This window comes from Microtus oregoni, unplaced genomic scaffold (genome assembly GCF_018167655.1).
Source record: "Microtus oregoni isolate MIOR12 unplaced genomic scaffold, Mior012 000069F_ref0000032, whole genome shotgun sequence".
In the NCBI taxonomy this organism is placed as follows: domain Eukaryota; kingdom Metazoa; phylum Chordata; class Mammalia; order Rodentia; family Cricetidae; genus Microtus; species Microtus oregoni.
The window spans coordinates 5,092,571-5,113,574 of NW_024543976.1; the positions used below are offsets into that span (position 1 = coordinate 5,092,571).

Consider the following 21,004-nt stretch of genomic DNA (forward strand, 5'->3'; position numbering starts at 1 on the left):
TTAGCCATAGAGGCAGAGGAGAAAATGAAATATTAATCATATCCAGGTATGACCTCTGTGAGCTACAATACTGACTGTCCATATAAGCCATAACCACCAATGGAAGAGTTACAACAATGTCAGGGTAGTGAGCAACTCCTTCCTGATTGGATTTAATATTACTCTGCAGGATGGTACTCGTACTTGGAACCATATCTGGACAACAACCTAAGCTTATGCTGGTCATACACCCTGGTGAGAACCTACTACTCTTCTGCTAAAAGATATAACATTAAAATAGCTTCTAATGATTTTCCATGATACCCATAGATTAAGGTATTGCTTAAGCCTTATCATGAAAGCTCTTGTTTGCAGTAGATTATAATCAATAGAGATATCCACAGCTGGCCAACTTGCATAGAATAAAATATTGATAAATGTCAAGAACTAAATTGAATACACATATTTCTACTTTAAGTAGAATGTTGTGGAAGAAAGGTGAGAAGACTGGAAGAGTCAGAGTTGGCGGATGATTCCAAGGAAACAATCTTCTGGACACTGCTGGACAGTTACACATTTAACCTGGCAGTGATTGTATACAACACAGGTAAGACCTGTCAAGCTCAAGCTGGACCAAATCTCTGCATTAAATGGGGAGTTTATTATGATAAGAATTAAGGAAAATGAATCTACAATAATGAAGAAATAATATTAATCAGAAGAGGTCAAATGTGTTTTTGTCTTGGGTGAAACTAAAATTGGCATCTGCACAGGACCTCAGACAATGTGTTGTGTGACTTTAGTTCAGGCTGCATTTGTGGAATCATGAGCCCGGAAATTTATTTTAAGTGTCCAGCATAGTCAGTAAGCTGCTTTCCCTTATTCCCTGGCTTTTTCCAAGCCCCATTCCCACATTGCTATTTTTGGAATGTCCATCTTTTTCTGCCAGGAAAGGAAGTGCAGGTACAATGAAAAACAACTGTTTGTTTTATTTCACTTTCATATTCTTGGAAATGCAGGTGATTCTGAAAACCAAGTAGATCCATGTTTCTCATTGATTGGCCAACACACACTGAGAGGCAAGGGGCAGAAAACAGAAGAGTGTGTAAATACTGCTGAACTGATAACCCTACTCCTTTCCACAGATGAGGCGGGGGTGGTTTTAAGTGAAGAGCCTAGAGCACGGTGGACAGTGGCTCCTATAAGCTGAACTACAGTGAGAGCATACACTGGACTCAGGGTTTTCTGAAAAGTGGACAGGGGCATTCAGATCTAACTTCTAACCCTCACCACCTCTCTTCTCTAAAGAGATGTCAGGTAACAAGATATTTAGGAACATGCCTTTATAATGGGGATACTCAGCTTAGAAGCTGGGGTGCTTTGGTGGGAGGTGGACAGGACTGCATCTTTGCCAGTCCTTCAAGCTGAGGTAAACCTAAAGGAAATGATCTGGATGTAGTTTTTGGTAAAGGTATCCAATTGTTTTGACTTGCCTTATTCATCTTCGTAGCAGGGCTGTAGTTGGATGTTTCAGGTGATGGAATATCTCTGCAGTGTGCATGAGCGTGTTCTCTATCACTCTCCTCTTGCTTCCTAGTCCATGGTCAACTATTTAATTCCTTACACCCTGAGGCCTTTGGTGTGCGGGGAAGTCTCTCTGGATGCTGCTTCTGCTGTTGCTGGCTGTGGAAAACTGGGCCTGAAGAATATTCGTCACTGGATTTCTTTATTGTAAAGCAGGGGTGTTAAGGAGCTTCTCTCCATCTATGAGGAATATGAGCTGTGTCAGGATGTGGTGACAGCTGTCATTTAGGCAGGCTTCCTTTTCTCATGCCTGCTGTGTCACAGCCTTCTCATTCCCTGTGTTCATATTCAGTGGAAAGACCTTGCAGACAACTGTCACACTGGAGTCTGCGTCACAGATCTGGGAGCTAGAGCTGACAGAATGAGAGGGGAAAACTGAAAAGGTGAGAACAGTATTTGTGCCACAGGGACGTTCTGTCTGTGCCCTATGGGTGTCTGTCCCCTTCAACAGTAAATCAACCTATGGTGTTTATTTAACTAAGTTTAGCTTCTCTGTTTGGACATTCTCTTTACTCATCCCTACTGACCTTTGTCTTCATTCAGTTTAAACAAAGCTCTGCAGCTCTGGCTTCCTGCACAGCTGTCCCTATTTCTCTAGTAGATTTCACAGGTGCTGCTTGTGCCGCGAGTCTGTCTATGCTTATGCTCATACACAGTATGATTCTAGGATATTTCTGTTCTGTATTTGTCTTGCCTAACTCTTAGCACGAATGCTCTATTAATCTAGTAGGACTTTGATTTCATAGACACAGAGTAGACACAATAAAGTCCAGGTGCGTTCCTTATGTTCCCCGTTTACTCCTTGATGACAAATCACCATATATGGTGTGCTGTTGGTGAAGAAGTGAGCAAGGTGAAAACACATTCTGCTACCTGAGGTTCATTACGCTGGGGGAGGCTGACAGAAAATGAACCCAGACAGATACATATCATGTGACAGCAAGTGTTGTGGAAAGACAGAAACATAGTGAGAGGGTGGTGGATGGGAGAAGCAGGTGCAATTTTACAACCCAATGGGGATATCAAAGCTAAAGCCTGCCTACTTGAAGAAGAACCTAGAGAAAGGTGATGAAATTCATAGCCACGTGGCTACTGGGGAGAGCTATAAGTACACTAATTCACTAAGTATCAAGTCCTGAGATGAGAAGACAGCCTAAGATACCAGGGTGGCTGGACGACATCAGCGGCTCCAGAAGTCCAATGATTATATTTAAGGATATGTTGTATTTACTGTGTGCACTGTACACGTAATGAACTTTCCATGAGGGAAATGGGGATTCCTCGCTTGCCTCTCAGAATTGATGCAGCATGATATGACTTCCGTGCCAATAAGACATCTCTGGCTGTTTGATTATCTATATTGTTGCAAGAACAATAACAGGAAATATAGTGATGTCAATGACATGATCAAACGTGGAATTGAGGAGGTCATGAAGAAGATAATGTAGGAATAATGATCAGTTGTGACTGGATTTGGAAATAGAGATTAAGTCTGAGAACTGATCTGATATGGGTGAGACAGAAAGAGGAGGCTCCACGGTGACAGTGGCATTTGCTGCCTCCTTAATCGATGGTGAAGTTCATTGTGCTGCCATGGGAGGTCTTGCAGGCAGGTTTGTGGAGAACAAAGAGCAGAAATATGAGATCTGAGCTAATTAAATACCCCCAAATCAAAGTCAGGTCCTTAAGCCTGCCAGCAATTGTATTTACCTGCTGAGCCTCCTTGCTGAACTTGATATTCTTTTCGTTGTTTTTCTTGAAGCGGGGTCTCAAGTAGCCCAGACCATTCTGTAACTCACTCTGTGCCAAGGATGACCTGGAAGTATTGATCCTCTTACCTCTACTTCAAGAGTAAAAGAATTTCAGGGTTCCACATGCATCTGCATTTGATGAGGTGCTGGAGATTGAACCCAAGGCCTTATTCATGTTAGGAAAGTTCTGTACCAATTGACCTACATCTCCAGTGCACAGTTAGATTTCTTTCATAAAATAAAAGATTTAAAATGAAAAAGCCTGGGATAAAACCGGACTTGCTGAACATAGCGGACAATGAGGACTACTGAGAACTCAAGAACAATGGCAATGGGTTTCTGATCCTACTGCACGTACTGGCTTTGTAGGAGCCTAGGCAGTTTGGATGCTCATCTTACTAGAACTGGATGGAGGTGGGTGGTCCTTGGACTTTCCACAGGGCAGGGAACCCTGATTGCTCTTCGGGCTGAGGAGGGAGGGGTACTTGATTGGGGGAGGGGGAGGGAAATGGGAGGCGGTGGCGGGGAAGAGACAGAAATCTTTAATAAATAAATAAATTAAAAAAAAAGAAAACAGTGACTTTAAGAGATGACCTGGGTAACTGAGATTTTGTACTGAATAAATGGATTTTAACACGGACTTTAAGCGTAAAAAGTGTTATATTATTGTAAGCGTATACCAGGTTCTGAAAAAGACAGGAGAAAAGTAAATATAAACAAATTAAGAATTATTTCAACCAAATACAATAGCTGGACTTCCTGACATCTTTTGAAAACAAAAATAAAACAGATATGGTGGTGGTGGCACACACCTTTAATATCAGCACTTAGGAGGCAGATGCAGGACAGGCTCTGTGAGATCAACGCCAGTCTAGTCTACAAATAGAGTTCCAGTATGGCTAGGATTGTTACACAGAGCAACTCTGTCTTGAAAAACAAAACCAAACAAGCAAACAAGTAAAAAAAATAAAGGTAAATAAATAGATAAAAATAACACACTAAATAGATTTGTTGATCATTAGAGATTTGGAATTGATTAAACATTGATGTCAGTTATCATTCATTATTACTTATTTTTCAGCTTGAGAAACTAGATGCACGTTATGTTCCAAGCATTTGAAAGCACACAGTGAAGGAAGTGTGTACAGAGGGAAAAGATATTTTGGATTTGATACAGAGTACTCTTGTCAGGTTCATGTTTTTATAGTTGATGATGCTGACCCAAAGAATCATGTGGATTTCAATATTATTTTCCTTAAGTTTTAATTTTTCTGTAATTAAAGTTTTAAGTGAGAGCTGCTGAAAATGTGTTCTATTTTCCTTTCTATTGTTTTTATAAACACCATGACCAAAAGCTTAGACATTCTTCTCACAGTCCATCAGTAGGAAAACTCAGGGCAGAAACTCTACAATAATAGAGGTGGAAACTATGGGAGAATGCTGCTTGCTAGCTTGTCCCGCATAGTTCGAGTATGCTTTCTTAAATTACACACTGCCACCCCAACACAGTGAGCTAGGACCTCCCACATAAATTATCAATATAGAAAATGCCCCGAAGGTATCCCCCAGGTTAATCTGATGGGGTCAACTCCTTAACTGAGGTTTTCACCTCTAGAAGGACTATATCTTGTATCTTGCTGACAAAAAATAGCCAGCACTAATTATATGCGAACTATTCAACTAGTTCTTGGAATTCTCCTGTGTTTGTTGTAAAAAAGAAATCTGGTAAATGGAGAATGGTGACAGATCTAAGGGCTGTCAACAAGGTAATTCAACCCATGGGCCCTCTACAGTCTGGAATTCCTCTGCCTTCTCTGTTACCAAAAGTATGTCCTCTTATAGTTATTGATTTAAAGGATTGCTTCTTCACTATACCATTTTTTTCATTTATTCTTTTGTTCTTTCTTTTTTTAATTAATTAATTTATTTTTTTGTAGGTACATTTAATGTGACTTTATTTTATTTTTTTTAATTTATTTATTTATTAAGGATTTCTGCCTCGTCCCCACAACCGCTTCCCATTTCCCTCCCCCTCCCCCGATCAAGTCCCCCCCCCTCGTCTGCTCGAAGAGCAATCAGGGTTCCCTGACCTGTGGGAAGCCCAAGGACTGCCCACCTCTATCCAGGTCTCGTAAGGTGAGCATTCAAACTGCCTAGGCTCCCACAAAGCCAGTACGTGCAGTAGGATCAAAAACCCACTGCAATTGTTCTTGAATTCTCAGTATTCCTCATTGTCCGCTATGTTCAGCTAGTCCGGATTTATCCCCTGTTTTTTCAGACCTAGGCCAGCTGGCCTTGGTGAGATCCCAATAGAACATCCCCATTGTCTTAGTGTGTGGGTGCACCCCTCGTGGTCCTGAGTTCCTTGCTCGTGCTCCGTCTCCTTCTGCTCCTGATTTGGACCTTGAGATTTCTGTCCGGTGCTCCCGTGTGGGTCTCTGTCTCTGTGTCCTTTCATCGCCTGATGAAGGTTAATATTCCTGAGGATGCCTATGTGTTTGTCTTTGGATTCACCTTATTTAGCTTCTCTAGGAACATGAACTATAGGCTCAATGTCCTTTATTTATGGCTAGAAACCAAATATGAGTGAGTACATCCCATCCAGCAATACCACTCTTGGGAATATACCCAAGAGAGGCCCTATCATACAACAAAAGTATATGCTCAACTATGTTCATGGCAGCATTGTTTGTAATAGCCAGAACCTGGAAACAACCTAGATGCCCTTCAACGGAAGAATGGATGAAGAAAGTATGGAATATATACATATTAGAGTATTACTCAGCAGTAAAAAACAAGGACTTCTTGAATTTTGCATACAAATGGATGGAAATAGAAAACACTATCCTGAGTGAGGTAAGCCAGACCCAAAAAGAGGAACATGGGATGTACTCACTCATATTAATTTATTTTTTATTGAAAATTTCCACCTCCTTCCCTCCTCCCACTTCCCTTTCCTCCCCCCCCCCACTTCCTCTCCCCCTCCCTCTCCAGTCCAAGGAGCATTCACTATACCATTTTAGGGTTGGCAAGAGACTTGGCTCTGGAGGGGTTCCCAGGTGTCTACGGGGATGTCCCCAGCTAGGTCCTTGGGCAATAGAGGAGAAGGTTCCTTAATTGGCCTTGTCTTATAGTCACACTGAATATCACCATAGAGCCTTCCTCTGGTGACAGATGGAGATAGAGAAAGAGACCCACATCGGAGCACTGGACTGAGCTCCCAAGGTTCAGTTGAAGAGCAGAAGGAGGGAAAATATGAGCAAGGAAGTCAGGACCATGAGGGTTTGGTTCACCCACTGAGACAGTGTGCCTGATCTAATGGGAGCTCACCAAATCCAGCCGGACTGGGACTGAATAAGCATGGGATCAAACTGGACCCTCTTAATGTGGCTGACAATTGGGGCCAACTGAGAAGCCAATGATAATGGCACTGGGATTTGTCTCTACTGCATGTACTGGCTTTTTGGGATCCTAGTCTATTTGGATGTAAACCTTCCTAAGCCTGGATGGAGTGGGGAGGGCCTTGGACTTCCCACAGGGCAGGGTATCCTGCCTTCTCTTAGGACTGGAGGGGGGAGGGTGAGTGGGGGAGCAGGAGGGAAATGGGAGGAGTGGAGGAAGTGGAAATTTTGAATGGTATTATTTATAAAACAATAAAAATTAAAAAGAAGCTCCTATGTGAATTCCTTTAGTGACAATAACTTGGATGCACCAGAGATTTTCTTGATTTCTAACCACCACCCATCTGACTATGATTTTCTAGTCCTGATGGACACCCTGATAAAGGATCTTCCTAATGAAAAACCCCACAATTTTGTGCTTTCCTTGCCTAATGTTACAGAGACAGTCATTGAAAGAAATTGCACTGATATGGAGTAAGTTATTTGGTTACAACTCTCCAGGCTTAGAATTTTCAGTTTTCTTTATTTAATGGTCAAAGACTGTGACATGGATTTGCTGGCGGTAAGTTTAAATGACTTTCGAGTCCTCTTTGAAGTGAATGATGTATCCATGGAATTCGTTGCTAAGGATTCCCAAGTACCTGTAGAACAACTGAAAATAATGATTAAATCGTCTTATTTGTTGGAAACTAAGAGTGGTGAAACATTAGAAGAAAAGATTTTCAAATGGGAAAATAAATTTGCCACAGGTAGTGTTAGGTTCCTTGCTAGAGGTCATTCCATTGGGAAAGTGTTTTGCTTTCACCTTCTCCTTAACACAGTGACTGAAGACGCCAAAGTTCTCCTTAGAGAGACTTTCAAAAACTAGTTCTAATTCAACCTATCCACCGCTGCTGACTGTGACAATATCAAATGCTTAATACCAGGGAGTCGTTAGATAAATCGCCCCCTCTGACATCTTCTCTTTACACTACCCAGTCCACTACCAGCAAGGGAAAACGTAGGGATAAGGCTTAGGAGTGTTAACATGTCAGAACCTGACAATCCCTAATCAGTCTTCAGCTCTGTATATTCCCTCGTGTGTTTCTCTGTCTTTTAACTTTACATGCACACTTAAATACATACACTCATATACACCCAGACACACAAAATGCTTGAATAGGTGTTTTGTAGCCATTTCTTCCTAATCAAAACATCCTAACAAGGATGCGGGGACTTGAGGGTTTTATCCCCAGTGCATAAAGCACTTGGCATGCATATTTGAGGATCAGAGTTTATTTTCCAGAACTCACATAAATGCTGAGTAGGTGTGGTAGCCTTCTTGTAATTCTACACTCAGAAGGCAGAGACAGTGGAACCACGAACTAAGCTGTGTATGTCTGCAAATTTTGGGTTCAATTGGGAGACCCTTCCTTGGTGACAAAGGAAGAAAGTAATTGAGGAGGCCCAACATAAGTCTGAAATGCCCAAACACATATAAATACACATGCAGCAAAACAAGACATATTTTAAATATAAAATAAAATAAGACTCAGAAAAGAAATCACAAGCCTCAGAAATACAAAGGATTCATGAAACTCGCCTCAGTGTTATCTAAGCAGTATGCGTTTGGGGGTGATGGGGGATGCAGTTCGGAGCAACTGAGGACCCTGCAAATCCTACAGGGACCTCTATGTCTGCACCTGTGTGTGGACCATTGCTCTGCTGGGGTCTGCTTTTTATTGATGCAGCTGCCATTGAATGACCATTGCTCCTGTAAGTAATCCACACCCTAATAAACTCACTTATTCATGATGCTAGACTCAGAGGACTTTGTTTCTTTGGTCTTTCGTGGTTGCCTAGATGGGGTGAAGAGGCATTTGTTTGTGTCTCCCCCACAAAATTATATAACACAATAGATGTTTTGAATAGGGATCTGAAGAACCAAAAATGAGTTGAGGACTGTATCATCCTTACAATGGGTGCTGATATATGGAAGTGTGGTTGACCATGTCATCAGCCTTCGCAGTCTTATACCCAGACTTATCTAAATAGAAACTGGACACAAAAGGTTGGACTGTGATGGGTTGTTGGGACAGAGAATCCTGTTCATTGTCTGTAGTGTGATATACACGTAGTCCAGCTAGGGTTGGGTAATGTCCTAGGATGGTAGGTACAGTGTTAAGATAGGGATTTGCAAGCACAATACCTGTAGGTGAAGGTCCTAGTTTGTCTAGGGCATTGTTAGAACATGAGTGTATGTAAAACCCAAAACAAGGGGCATCCCAGATTTCTAAGTCATCCTCGTATACTTGTCTGCCTGAAGGGGATGACAGGGGGCAATAAAAAGTTCTAAAAAAACCCTAAGAAACTCACTGGTTTTTTTTCTTTCAGTTTATTTATATGATGGATTACATTGATAGATTTGTATGTTGAACCAGCCCTGCATCTCTGGGATGAAGCCTACTTGATCATAATTTGTTCTTCATTTGTGATTGTTAGTTTGTTTGCTCTTGCTTTAATAAAGAAAATGGATAATACATTTCAGAAAAAAAGGAAAAAAATTCTTACATAATTTTTCTGGGAGTGGGGTGAATGTGGATTTTAAGTGCAATGAAAATGAGCTTTTGAAGACTTACTTCAAGACACAGCTATTTGGGAAGGGTCCAGGTATATGGTTCACTGGAAACCATGGCAGCATGCCAGCTAGAGCAGGTGCAGGTGTGTTTGGAGCTTCTGTGAAGTGAGGGTCCTGAGCTCAGGATCTGTAGAACCTAGGACTTAGGCTCATATTCACTCTTAAGGCTCAGCAGAGTACAGATCTCTCTCTGTCTCTGTCTCTGTCTCTGTATTTCTCTCTCTCTCTCTCTCTCTCTCTCTCTCTCTCTCTCTCTCACACACACACACACACACACACACACACACACATTAATACACATTTGTGACTGAGATTTGGCTCAGTAGAAGGGATGTGGCAGTATCTGAGCCCCTAGGTAACAGATCACAGCTCTGGCACAGCTCTAGCAGAAAAGGGATACTCCAGAGTCTCATGCTTGGTAGAACAGGACACAGTATGATATAGTTGTGACTCTGAACTCTGGGATGGCAGTGACTAGGCTCTTTAAAGCTAGCTGATAAGGTAGGCAGAAATAAGCTGAAAATGTCAGGGCATAGCTGGGCCTTGGGTCTTGAGGTCATGGGGCAGTAGGCAAGGTTTAGATGCCAAGATTTCCGTAAAAAAGGAAGGTAAGTGTTCTTCCCATGGGCATTGGGGAAAAGGCACAGGTTCAGTCAGGTAAGACTGTTGGTGACTGTTCCCCTTTGGGAGCCCTCACAGCAGCCTCTAATACTGTGAAAGCTAGCCAAAAGGCAGGGAGGTTTTTTCTCAGTACCAACCATTTTCTATGTCCTGTAAACAGTGTATGGTGTCTTCATAGATAGACTGTTACCACCAGGTGTATCATTTGGGGACTATGGAACCTTCCCAAACAACAACCCGAGGGTAGAGTTCATACACCTGGCACAGAACTTTGTTTGATAAGCTAGATCTTCTTGAATGAGCATTAACTGCTCACTCCTGCACACGGTAACTTCAGTTAAACTCCTTAAGTACACATATGAAGGCATCTTTTCAACTGAGGCTTCTTGCTTTCTCGTGGCTCCACCTAGTGCCAAATTGTCATAAAAGCTAGCTGACACACTCCTAGGAAGAAAGACTGTTCCATGCTAATATAATTTTTGTTTTTTGTAATTTCAAATTAAGTTTGGAGACTAAATTTAAGCTATTTTAACTGCTAAAATTGGTTTTATTTTATCTTTATTATTTTAGGGTAGATAGATTGATAGATAAATAGATAGATAGATAGATAGAATACATGTTATGCATGTGTATGAACATCAGAAGGCAACTTGAAGGAGCCCATTCTCTCTGTCTATTTTGTGGGTTTTTTGGAATTGAATTAAAGTCATCAGGGTTAAAGGTAAGTTCTTTTATCCCCTGGATCATCACACTGACCCTAAATTAATTGTAGATGCAAATCATTATGAAACTACATACGTATGCTTTAAATACTGGAAATAAGTTCCTCTCCTAACGATGCCATTGACAGTGCCTTGTTCCCATTCGACACACCCTGGAACACAACGTGGGAACTAGGGACAGTGAACCAATCCAGGTTAGACTGGTTTCGGGTGTATGCACAGAAAGGTGAAACGTGTCCTCAAGTGAACTTTTAGGAGGGCTCTTCTATCTACAGTCTTATGCAGAAGTAGGTGTACACGTGATTAAGTCAGGAGCATTACGGAAAGGGACAGGTGTAGTGAACAAGGCTTACGTAATCCAAGCTTGTCTATCAAAATGAAGACTCACCCAAATTGTGCCCTCCGTAACTGTGCTGGCTGGTTTTATGTCAACCTGTCACAAGCTAGAGAGAAGGAAGGACCTAAGCTAGAGGAAGGAGCCTCAAATGAGAAAACGCCTCCATAAGATTCAACTCCAAGGCAGTGGGGGTGAGTCCAGCCCATTGTGGGTGATGCCATCGGTGGACTTGAGGTCCTGTGGTCGAAAAGAAAGCAGGCTAATCAAGCCAGGGGAAGCAAGCCAGTAAGCGCCACTCTTCTATAGCGTCTGTATCGGATCCTGCCTCCAGGTTCCTACTCTGTTTGAAATTCAGTACTGACTTTCTCGAAGATGAACAGTCATAAGGAAGTATAAGCCAAATAAACCCTTTCCTCTCCAACTTGCGTTTTGGTCATGATGCTTCATTGCAGCAATAGAAACCCTAACTAAGATATTAACCAAACCTCTCTGTATCTTGATCACTGTAAGAGTAAGCCCAAACAGTAATGAATTTCCTTGAATACCTCCTTTCATGTGGCTTGTTGTGAATTCTGATAGTGTCCTGCTCTCTAATCGCCACTATTACTCTGAATAGTTTTGGAGTAGTTTTCTTGCTACAATGAACATTCTTATATAAGAGGCCAAGAACCTGAAAAGTCCACCCTCAAGCCCCAACCACTGGTAATTGTTGCCTAAAATAAAAATTGTATTTCCTAGCCTGCTTTTCATCTTGGTATGGCTACATGAATAGATGATGGACATCAGGTTATAATCCTGGGGAACTTTCAAAGACAGATGCCTTATACTCTTGTCATCCTTTTTCTTTCCATACCTGATTCTTGCAGCATGAGAAGCTCCTAGACTAAAAGGTTGAGTATCAGCCCTTGTCTTATAATAACTGAATATCTAGGATGTCCTGAGACAGAGCCACTGTAGCAACCTGTACTAATGCATGAGAAAGAAACTTTTGGATCATTTGAATCATGTGGTCTGTAGGTCATTCTAAACTATCTGGAAGTTTTGGATCTCGTGGTCGAATGGAGATCACACAACTTCTGTTAGTGACTGTTTATATGTTTCCAATGGTCTGTGCACACGCCTCTCTCCACCATCTGACATTAGTATCTTAAATATTTTCTGCAGTAACAGATGTTTAATCATTCTTTCTTTGAGCTCCTGCCTCCTTTACCCTTGTCGTATCTTCCCTCCATTTCTATTTCTGTTTTCCTTTGAAAGTCTCTGATGTTGTTTCTGTCTTTGCTCTGATGTTTTGTATTCTGATTATTTTTCCAAAGGGTAGATTTGAATATTATTTTTCTTCATTTGTGGGTACTGAATCATGGAATCTTTTCACCTGAGCTGATTCTGAATGCTATAAAATTTGAAAAAGGTACAGGTACCTTTTTTTTTTTTTTTAGAAAAAAATGTATTTAGGTGTATGAGTGTGTTACCACATTCATGCCCGGTTCCCATGGAGACCAGAGGAGAGCATCAGATCCCCTGAAACTGAAGTTACAAGTGGTTGTGAGCTAATATTGGAAACTGAACCTGGGTCGTCTGGATGAGCAGCAAGTATTCTTAACCACGGAACAGCCTCTCTAGCTCCTAGGACAAGCATTCTCCATAGCTGTGTTCTTGCTGAAGTATGAACCACAATCAGTGTAATATTTATGCTTCTCTTTCCAATTTCCTAAATTAAGATTGTTTGTAAAAACCACATAGAAGAAGAAAGATAAAGTCATCTACAGTTTGCTTCCCCTAGTTAGAACATAATGAGCCTTTGTGAGAAATGTTACTTTCTTAAATTTATTTTTTTAATTTTTGAGAAGTTCATACATGAGTACTATAGCTACATCATTTCCATCCCTACCTCTCCCGCTCCAACTCCTTTCATATCCTCTTCACTCTCTCTCAAATTTATGACCACTTATTCCTTTAATTACTATTGCTTTACACATACATACACACAAATACACGCACACACACACACACACACACACACACGTGTGCAGACACATAGGCTACTGAGTCTACTTAATGTTGCTCATACGTACAGGTGTTTAGGGATGACCACTTGGTATTGGGCAGCCTATCAGGGAGTTCATGTTCAGAGAAAACTGTTTCTCCCACAGCAACCATTGGTGGACTGCAGTTCTCCATTTAGGAATAGAGCCTTGTGACATTTTTCCTATCCACATTGACATGCTGACTGGCTTTGTCACTATGCAGGTCTTGTTTAGCTGATGACATTTTTGAGATGAAATGTCACTTTTAAGAGAAAACCTTGCAACTCTTCTGTAATTGTAATTTTGGTGGTTAATCTTGATTGTTGTGTTGATTAGATCTGGATTTAACCACAAGACATGTTTCTGGGTAGACCTGGGAAGGTATTTTCATGAAGGATTCACTGATATGGAGGGAGGGTGGTGGGAAGACCCTTCCTCAGAGTGGGTGGCACCTTCCAATGGTGGCCAGAGAGTAAGAGGCCTTCAGAAAAGCAGCTTGCTTGCCTTGCTTTTGCTTCTTGCTGGTACGGGTGTTTCTCCCACTGCTCCTGCTCCTGCTGCTGCCGCTTTTGCCACCTTCATTCTCTGCATCAGAACTCATCCTGTTTGGCTTTGAGCTGATGACCAATGGCTTTCCAGGAACCTTCTAGACCTTGTGGCCTGATGAGCTGAAGAGCTACCAGGTTCTTGGCCTCTCCAGTGTGAGGCAACTATTGCTAAAGAAATCCATACCACATAGGCAAATTTAATAAGTCCTCTCTCATAATACATATAATTTTATTTGTTATGTTCCTCTAGAGAACCCTAACACAGCAGCTGCTAGTAGTTGTGTCTCTCACAGTCTGCCACAGTGAAAGAAACTTCAGGTTGTATCCTTTATCTTGCTCCACATAGCAAGTCTCCAGATGTTGTTAATATCTAATCTCCTAAATCCCAACCTGTCAGAACCAGATTCTTTTCTTAAGAAACCATTTATATGCAACCTCTTAGCTACAGGCTACCTTTCTTTGTCTTCCTGACCTCACTATGTGGTCATATGTGTGTCTTTTTGTTGTTGTTGTTGTTGTTTTTTTTTCTTAGCTCTAAGGCAGTGGTAAATATACCTGATGTGGTCTCTGTAGTTTGCTGGCTCATGCTTTTTGAAGGTGGTCATAAACATATTACACATTTGCATTTCCTTTTCAAAGTTTGAATCACAGGTGTTTCACAGAGGGGCAAGATAGAAAAAGGGTATCAAGGGAGTGTGCATAAAAACGCAACCCATAGAAGGAAACATAGGAGAAATGGATGGACATTGCTCAACATGATAGAAGAAGGAGTGAGATATTGGACCATCAAAGGATAGAGAGGGAGATAGGCTACCACAGGTGTATCAGAGTGCAAACACTAAATAAGATGGCTGTGAATCTGGATAAGACACTGGACCTTCTACGGCAGGAAAAGACTGCAGTCCTCCAAGAGTCCAGCTGTGCCTCTTCAAAGTGCTTGCTGTCTACGTCATCTTCTCCCTTTGTAGTTACAGTAAGCTTTACTGTGTGAGGTAAATTGCTGTGTGTGTCTTTCTTGTAATTTAAGAATGCCTAAAAATACTCCATTAGTGACTTTTCTCGTCACTGTAACAAAATACCAGACAAAAGCAACTTAAGGAAGGACTTGACGATGCTGTCCACCGTGGCAGGGAAAGCACAGCTGCAGGAGCATGGGGTCTCTGGTCACATTGTGTTCACTGCACGAAACCAGAGAAAGATGAATGGTGGTCCTTCATTAGCTTTCTCTTGTGTTGTTTAGTCTGGAACCCCAGCCTATTGCATGGTCTATTGATATTCATGGTGAGTCTTCCCACTCCAGTTAAGCCTCTCTGGGGGCTTCACAGATAAGTCCAGAGATGTGTCTCCTGGGTGAGTCTAAACCCTTTCAACCTGACAACACCATCACACACACCTTTCAAATCTCTGTTTTTATTGTTGCCATACTTCATCAAATTAGACTCCTCTGCTAATTCTGCAGGACTGTCAATGAAAAGTTTTCATACTCCTGAGATCCTGGGCATTGATCCTCTATCCCTCAGATTTGTCTTTTGAAAGGATTTCTAATAAGTAAATAAACAAACCCCTTGAGCTAAATTGTCATAAAGCTTGTAGTTACTTACAGATTTTGTCTGAATTTATTTATTTATCTTAAATTCCTACATGATTTTAATTTTCGTGTATTACTGTGGTCAGTTTGTAAATGCAATTCATGGATTACTCTGGTCAGCTTATAAATGCAACTCCTCCTATTTGAACAAAACCCTTCCTCTTGAACCTTTTATTCACGCTATTACAGTATCCTTCTGGTTCTCTTTGCAAATTGAAAAGATTATCTGTTTTCATTGCTTTGATTCTCTTTTCATCCCCTGCAAACCCACTCTACTCCATGTTTTATATACATCATTGCTCTGATGTATATAAGGCTGACAGTAACTCCCACATTGCTGACCCCAGTGATTCATTTTCAATCTGTGAGCCACCATGTGGTTGCCGGGGATTGAACTCAGGACCTTTGGAAGAGCAGGCAATGCTCTTAACAATCTGTATCACGGTTGTCTCCGCAGCTGCCCGTGCCAGAGTTGAGCACTCCTCTCCAGTTTGACACACACTGCTCACTTGACTTTGGCAAGCACGAAATTTCTCTCTTTTCTCCCCTACTTTGTCGAATGACCCGATTTCTCCCTTTCTTGAAAACGCTTTGCACTTGGGAAGGTGCAGTTTTGAGGTCTCCTCTTTGGCAAATAGAGGACAGAGTTCTAGCGTGGCAAAGATGCCATGTGAATAAATTCAGTTTTCCTCGAGCAGCATGTTAGAATGAACAGCAGAATGTAAGTGCTCCTTATTCTTAAACTGTGTCCATGAACTTGGCTGTCTGATAAGACATTCTTCACAGCTCGACCAACAAAATATAAAAAGCCCCTTTAATGCATGGTAAATGGGACCTCACAGTTCTCCATTCCTCTGTGTGAGTTTATCATAATTTATGGAGAGAGCTGATTTTTAAATGGTTCCCATTTTGTTATAGTGTGGTGTTGTTTTATAGAATTGATCTCATAAAGGCAGCTTATGAATATATATAAGCATATGTGTGATATGAATTAATAGGCATAGTTGAGAGCTCAAAACCACATATGTAACCTTTTCTACTCCCATATTTGTATCTTTATCCACTTTTAAAATTTAGGGCTTTGCTGAACACTGCCACACCACAGCTAGTGTTCGTCCAGTTCTTGCCGCCATTTGTTGATATGACCCAGTAGCTAAACGTTTCAATTGCTTGATGTGTTTATTCCCACCTGAGATTAAACAAGGCGACCCTTCCTTCTCCCTTCTTGTTTCAGGTCCAATAATGCAAGCAAGCATCCGGCTCACGCTCTATTTAGTGTCACATCTTCCTCAGTTTTGTAGGTGAAGAAGTTTTGCTCATTAAAATGGCTTTGCAGCCTCATTCTGAAGTGCTGTGTAGTATGTTTACTACAGAAGGATGTGTAACCCTAATGAAGAAATTACTTACGTTAGATGACCCTTGCTCAGGCATGAGATGCAGTTTTTTTTTGTTGGTGTTGAGTTGAATATACAAAGGAGTACTCTGTGTTAAATACACCACACACCATGTCTTGAAATAGAAGCATAGTTTACAAAGGTTATGTGTGTGTTAACCAACTGATGCAAGTGTTATGCCTAAAAGCTTGAAAAAATTTAGTTTTGTGTCTTTGCTAGAAGCTAGGATTCAGCACTCACCAAAACAGTGTTTCTGGTGCCTTTACAGACTAGTAACTACTACAAGTGAGGATCACTGTACCTGCGATTTTGATAGGAACATTTGGTTTCTGAGGAGTCTGTGATAATTAATAAATGTAACGAATAAACACATGATAGTTACCCAATCATGCTTTCAGACATAACGAATAGCGAAGAGTTTGAAACTTTGGTATGATGGGTTAAAAATAGTACCTTCCTGTTACTGACTTATACATCTCTAATCATGTGTCTTTTATCTATCTATATCTATCTACCTACCTACATCTATGTCATTTCCAGCTGGGCTGTTCCAAGTCCTGTCTGAAGTGCATGGTCTGCAGCAATAGACTCATACTTTCAAGTTCGGGGAGGCAAGGGTAACAGCAACAACCTATATTATCTTTGCAATATCTTGAAATTCCCCTTACCAACAACTTGAAAGGAAGTTTCCCATGCCTGACACTGTTTTTTTTTTAAACTAAATATAATGTTTCCCTAAGTTTACTTTCAAACACTCTTAGTAGATATTTATCTGTCCTCCTTCCTCCCACTTCGGCCCTGGCCTTCTATCTACCCAGTTACAGTCTCTCCTCTTTTCCCACCTCCCTATTTATAGCACCTGAGTCTGACTATTTCCTTTCTAGTGCTCCTGCTCTTTCTGCCTCCATGGTCCTTTTTCATTTTCCTGATTTCTGCAATTATTCTGGGTCATATAATATTGTATATTATAGAATATACATATTATGTATAGACCGATTGGGGGCTATGATTCACAAATGAGAGAGAAAATGAGGGATTTGTCTTTCTGGGTCTAGGTTACTTATATTAACTCAGTGTAATATTTTCCACAACACATCCCACTTTTTGTTGTGTTGTGCTTTCATTTTGATGTTGTTCCAAGTAATTTTTCCAGTTTTTTTCTTGATTTCTTCTTTGACCCACTCATCATTAAGTATTATGTTTGTTATCTAATTTCCATGTTTGTGCACTTATTATAGATTTGTCTGTCTTAAATTTTGTTTTATTGAAGTATGCTCAAATAGGATACACAGAGTTATTCAGATTTTTTTGTACTTGCTAAGATATGTTTTGTTGGGGCCTGGAGAGATAGATGACTCAGTGGTTGAGAGCACTGGCTGCTCTTCTACAGGTCCCAAATTCGATTTCCAGCAACCACAGACATTTATAGTGGGATCTGATGCCCTCTTCTGGCACAGGGTTGATAGAGCACTCATATGTATTAAATATATAAATACATCTAAAAAAGATATGTTTTGTGTTCCAGTACATTATCTATTTTAGGGAAAGTTCCACGAGTTGCTGAGTAGAATGTATATTCTTTAGTATTTGGGTAGAATATCCTGTAGCTATCTTTTTGATTGTTTGATCTATGATCTCATTTAAATCTGGAGTTTGTTAATTTTTTTTGTCCAAATGGTATGTCTATTGGAACACTATTGAATTAATCTACTGTTACTGAATTGGACTTAATCTGTATTTAAGGGCAATAGTACACTCTTTATGAAGTTGGGTGGACCAGAGTTTGGAGTATAGATGTTTAGGATTGTAAAGTCTTCTTGGTTAATTATTACTTCCTTTGATTAGAATGAAGTGTCCTTTTTATTTCTTCTGATTTGTTTTAGTTTGAACTCTATTTTTCCAGGTGATAGGCTAGCACGACCTGGTGACTTCATGTTCCTATTCACCATGCTTCCTTTCTCTAAAATGTGGCTTCCATTTTTGAAGTTATAGTGAGTTCCTTGCTGGCAACAGAGATGTGGATTTTATTTCTTAGCACAATTACCTTATCTGTGTCTTTTGAATGGAGAGTTGGGACCATTAGTATTGATTACTGTATTTTGTGTTGTTTGTCTTCTAATGCTTATTTTGTGTTTCAATAAATATATTTATCCTCTCTGTGGTCTTTCGGTTATACTTATTTCTTTCTTTAGTTTGGAGTATTGCTTTTGGTATTTTCTCTAGTACTTATTTGGTGGAACATGGATCTTTTCCCCCCGTTTATATCATGGAAAAATTTTCTTCTTCCCTCAATGATGACAGTTTTGCTGGGTACTAGGTTGTCATCCATAATTGTTAAGAGCTTGAATTGAAGTACAGTTCTATATGCTGTTCTGGCTTTTAAAGCCTAGATATAGTGGGCATGGCCTTGGTCCTGCCTCAAAGCAATGTGCTAGACTTTGGTGACTTGCCATGGATAGCCTTACCCTCTCTGAAGAGTGAATTGGGAGGGGGATAAGGGGAAGGTGGAAGGAGTGGGAGCAGGGGAGGGAGTGGGAACTGGGATTGATATATAAAATGAGAAAAGATAATTTTTATATTTTTAAATAAATAAATAAAATTTCCATTGAAAAATCAGATGTTATTCTGATGGGCTTTCCTTTATATATGACTTGTAATTTTTTTCTCTCACTATCCCCCTTTTTGTTCTATTTATTTAATATTTTAACTATAATTAGTGGGGCATTTCTGATCTCATGTTTGGTGTTCTGTGTGCTTCTTGCATCTCTATGGGTATCTCTTTCCTTTCTTTCAGTAACTTTTCTTCTATAATCTTGTTGGCGATCTAGTCTAGGCCATTGATCTGGTATTCTTCTACACATACATTTGTATCTTATCTCTTATGGCATCCCACAGTTCTTGCATGTTCCTTTTATGTATTTAGTTTTTTTTCATATTCTTTGCTTGTGTGGTCCTCATGTTCCATCTTCTATTTTTTAAACTTAAATTGTGAAACTTATCTCTGAATCATTTAATAAGTTACGGTGTTTTAAAATTCCTTTTTATTTTTAGCTTGAGTTTTCTTCAATATTTCTAATTTATTACTGAATTCAGTTTTTAAATCATTTCATTCAGCCATATATTTCTATATTCTTCGACATAACTCAGACACTTATTATTTGTCTCTTTAAGTTAATTGTTTTTTTTTCAAGATTTCCTTAAACTTGAATTTTTTGATAAAGTTTAGATTGTTAGTTTAAATTCTGATTTCTAGAGTTCAACTAGGTAATTCTTATGAGAGAACATTTGAATAGGACTACTGGGTCTGGACAGGAAGTATTGTCCTGATGTTTTATAATGTTTGTGCTTTTGTCATATGACCTAGCATGTAGAGTTCTTTCTTTGGTTGTGTATCCAATGTGAGATTGTAAGCTGCCTGAGGCTAGGCTAGTGCAGGAGCCAGGTGACCGAAACTGTGCCTATGAGAATGAGAACCGCACGAGATTTTATGGATACACTGGACAAATCCGGTTACTCCATCTGCATACCCTGAAGTACGTCTGGGAGTATGGAGATAGTGGCAGGGTTGTCTCGGAGGGAATGACCACATGTGATGGCTTGAAAGAGAATGCTAACAATTGGCTCATATGTTTGAATACTTGATCGCCAGTTGGTGGAACTGTTTGGGAAGGATTAGGAGGTGTGGCCTTGTTGGAGGAGATATGTCTGAGGTGGGATTTGAGGTTTCAAAAGTCCACAGCATTTTCAGTTAGCTATCTCTCTCTGCCTTGTGTTTGTAGTTCAGTTGTAAGCTCTCAGCTACTGCTCCAGAAATGTGTCTGCCTTCCTGCTGTCATGCTTCTCTCAATGATGGTCATGGATTCTAATTCTCCAGAACTGAGTCCCCAGATTAAATATTTTCTTTCATAAGTTGCATTATGAAGTTATGGAGTTTTGTCATGACAAAAGAAAAGTAACCAGGATACCAAGGAAAATCAGTGCAGAAACTGTGCAACTGGGCCAGGCTTGGGAATGTGGGGATGGTGCTGGTGGGTTCTATGAAGCTGAATAGGTAAATCTTTTTTTTTAAATTTTTTAAACATTTATTTATTTATGTATACAATATTCTGTCTGTGTATATGTCTGCAGGCCAGAAGAGGGCACCAGACCCCTTTACAGGTGGTTGTGAGCCACCATGTGGTTGCCGGGAATTGAACTCAGGACCTTTGGAAGAGCAGGCAATGCTCTTAACCACTGAGCCATCTCTCCAGCCCCCTGAATAGGTAAATCTTGTGTGAAACCTATGGGTCCAGAAGTAGGTCTGGGAGTGTGGAGATGGCACTAGCAGGTTTGGTTCCGAGTGACTCTCCAGGGAAGGCTAATGTAGATACTCTGTGACTGAGGGTAGGACTGGGAGTAGGGTGATGACAGTCCTAAGGGGTTTCTTTGACCACTA

At 40.5% G+C, this 21,004-nt stretch overlaps 1 long non-coding RNA gene across 1 annotated transcript in view; it reads left to right on the forward strand.

Moving 5' to 3' along the window:
- The first annotated feature begins 565 nt into the window (after positions 1-565).
- Positions 566-21,004, forward strand: part of LOC121440588 — a 49,178-nt gene continuing 28,739 nt past the window's right edge. Inside the window, exon 1 of the long non-coding RNA XR_005973367.1 lies at positions 566-586. This is a non-coding gene — a long non-coding RNA (uncharacterized LOC121440588). The remainder of the gene's footprint in view (positions 587-21,004) is intronic.